Genomic DNA, 2,987 nt, shown 5'->3' with positions numbered 1-2,987 from the left:
AGGATTTTGAAAAGCATGTCCTAATATCACATCCAATATCAGGAATAGTCATATAAAATACAATGAATGAATTTCCTGGACATATTCCCAAAGTTGACCACATCTTTCACATTCACACTTAGGAACGCTGCTTTGAGGGGTGGCACTCAGTGCTGGGCAGGATTCTTACACACACGTTAAACTGTAGGCAGAAATCTAGAACAGCAAGTGACTGAAGCTTAACATAAGGCTGGGAATACTCAACACAATGCTCAATCTGAAATTCAGGTTAATTCAGGTAACTACACCCTGGGCAAGTATGAAGTGCTCTCATGAGTAGGAGCATTGATGTGGATGCAAGATTCTAAGCTAGTCTATTAAAAAAAGCATGCCTAAGGTTCACAAATTTCAAATGAAATCTCAAATGAAATGTTTTCAATGCTAAACAATCTAGAAAGCACAGTGAATTTAGCAAACACAATGATGTGATAAAATCACAGTAAGATCTCCAGAGAATGGCACCAACCTTTTGCTTGGAAGATATCCTGATTATAGACTGTATCTGGAAATGAAAAGTACTGAAAGGCTATAATGAAATGCCAGGTTTGAGCAAAAAGAAAATATCATCAACTTTAAGAACATGACTGAATTCTCTTAATGAAACAGAACATGTGAATCATTCAATGATAAAAAATTAACTGAGATATGGCCAAGTTGTGGGGTTGGGTTGCACATCTGAAAAGCCAGTTTAGGTTGAGGAACAAAAGTCTTCAAAAGTTTGAATGATGAGAGGACCTTTCTATTTCTCTGCACGGAGGAGGGAGGGTAACATTTGGCCAATTCCTCCTTGAGCAATAGCAGCCATTCTCAGATCCACAGGCCAGCATAGTTTCCATGGAGATTAAAAGAGTTAGGTAGGCCCCCCAGCACAAAGAGTTTTATCTCTGGCCAGTTGTAGCAGTGGGTGTACAGGGAACTTGGCAGTAGGTCCACAGGTACGTTTGAGTATCCCGGGGGGTATCCTGGCTGATCCAGCCCCTGCTACAGATGAGTTCTAGTATTCTGCTCCCAGAACTTGTGGAAGAGCCCTGACCGATCTCACGGATGTCCTCTAGGAATTTCAGGGCACGGACATCATAGAAGAGCAGGGAGCCATTCTAGGTTCCAAAGGTGATAATGTGCTGGTAGAAGCTCAGTGAGGACACACTGTTGCCAAATTCCCTGCCATGCAACAGCCAGCACTTGTATTGTGGCTGGTGTGGATGCAGTAGAAAAACATAGGTACTGAAACCCATAGCATACAGGGAGAACTCATCGCAGTAGGTCATGCGTGCACTTGTTATATAGTAGGGCAATCTGAAGGAGAACAGCTTGGACAGGTTGCTCTGAGGTTTCCAGAGGTGGAAGTAGCCATCCAGGGAAACTGATCCCAGCTCCTGGTTCCTGCTGCTGAAGGCCAGGGCACAGACGTGGTGGTGACTGGGAAGAGGGCTGTATATAGAGGTATCAACCGCATCTGCTGGATGGATGTGGCCATACATTTGAACGTCGCTGTTATTGTTCCAAGCAATGTTATCATGGAAAAGTTCAGGGTCCAAATGCCATAAACCCAGGGTGCCATCATGGGAGCCGCTCACTACCACATTGTCACTCACCCGGGCAATGGCATTGATTCCCTTGTGGCCTTGGATGTCACCCGGGCACACAGGGTCCATGGTGGGCAGTTGGTACACGGCCAGGCTATTGGGGTTCTCGCCTCCTGTGGCCAGAAGTGTCTTGGAGGGATTCAGCTCAATGGCATGGATGCCAGAGCCAGGCAGGCTCCCGGCTGGTGCAGGCTCTCTGTCCACCATCAGGGGGCAGTGCGTGATCTGGCCCGAGTACACGTCCAGCCTGAACAGCTTGTTGCACTTGGTGCCACACACCACCTCTCTGCTATTCAGCCATTGCGAGGCAAACACTGTTTCATTTGTTTAATCTCTGACTTTACTATGTCTTTGTTCTTGTATTTACAGTTCTGTTATTGAGCTGTCAATTTGCTTGATTTATTTTTGAAGGAACCAGCTCTTTGATTCATTGATTGTTAGTATTGATTTTTTGTTCTCTATTTGGTTCATTTTTATCTTACTTTGATTATTTATTTTTTCCTGTAAATCTCTGAATGCTTTTTAAGGATTTATTTGTTTTTACTGGAAACGCAAATTTGCAGAGAGTAGGAGAGACAGAAATATCTTCAATTCACTGGTCTACTCCCAAAGTGGCCAAAATGGCCACAGCTGAGCTAATCTGAAGCCAAGAGCCAGGAACTTCTTCTGGGTCTGCCACATGAGTGCAGGGTCCCAAGGTTTTGGGCCATCCTAAATTGCTTCTTAGGTTACACACAGAGAACGTCATGGGAAGTAGAGCATTTAGGATATAAATCAGCACCCATATGTGATTCTGGTATATGCAAATTAAGGATTTAACCACTGAGCCATCATGCCAGGCCCGATCTTTGGATCATTTCTGTTGCTTTTTCAGCTCCTTCAAATATATAGTAAGCTCATTTAACAGGTACATTTCTGGTTTCTTGACACAAGCACTGATTTCAATGAAGATTCCGTTTATCACTGCCTTGCCTGTGCCCCACAGTTTGATACACTGTGTTGATGCCTTCATCTTTTGCAAGAAAATTTTTAATTTATTTTTGGATTTTTTTCTATGACCCATTGTTTATTCTATAGCACATTGTCTGGTTTCCAAGCATTTGCATGTTTTCTTGATTGCTTTTTAGTTTTATTTATACCATCTGGTCCCCAATCTGAGATGTACAAATTGATTTAGAATTTTGAGAAAATTGATAAGACTTGTTTTGTGGCCTCTGATGTGATCAGTCCTGGAAAAGTGTACGCATACTGATGAAAAGAAAATTTCACTGTTGTCATAGTCAAAACTCTGCCATATTGCAACCAGGGACAGTGCTAGGGTGCTGGGTTGCAGACTGCACCCTGTTCCTGTGTGCATCTGCA

General features: G+C 43.3%; 1 pseudogene; it reads right to left on the bottom strand.

Annotated features, from left to right (window-relative positions):
* Positions 1–712: 712 nt before the first annotated feature.
* LOC131480727 (DDB1- and CUL4-associated factor 12-like protein 2) lies at positions 713–2,335 on the bottom strand (annotated as a pseudogene).
* Between the last annotated feature and the right edge of the window lie 652 nt (positions 2,336–2,987).

The sequence above is a fragment of the Ochotona princeps genome, chromosome 7 (assembly GCF_030435755.1).
Source record: "Ochotona princeps isolate mOchPri1 chromosome 7, mOchPri1.hap1, whole genome shotgun sequence".
Classification (NCBI taxonomy): domain Eukaryota; kingdom Metazoa; phylum Chordata; class Mammalia; order Lagomorpha; family Ochotonidae; genus Ochotona; species Ochotona princeps.
The sequence above is the reverse complement of the archived record's forward strand: the minus strand, read 5'-3'. Positions and strand labels throughout refer to the sequence as shown.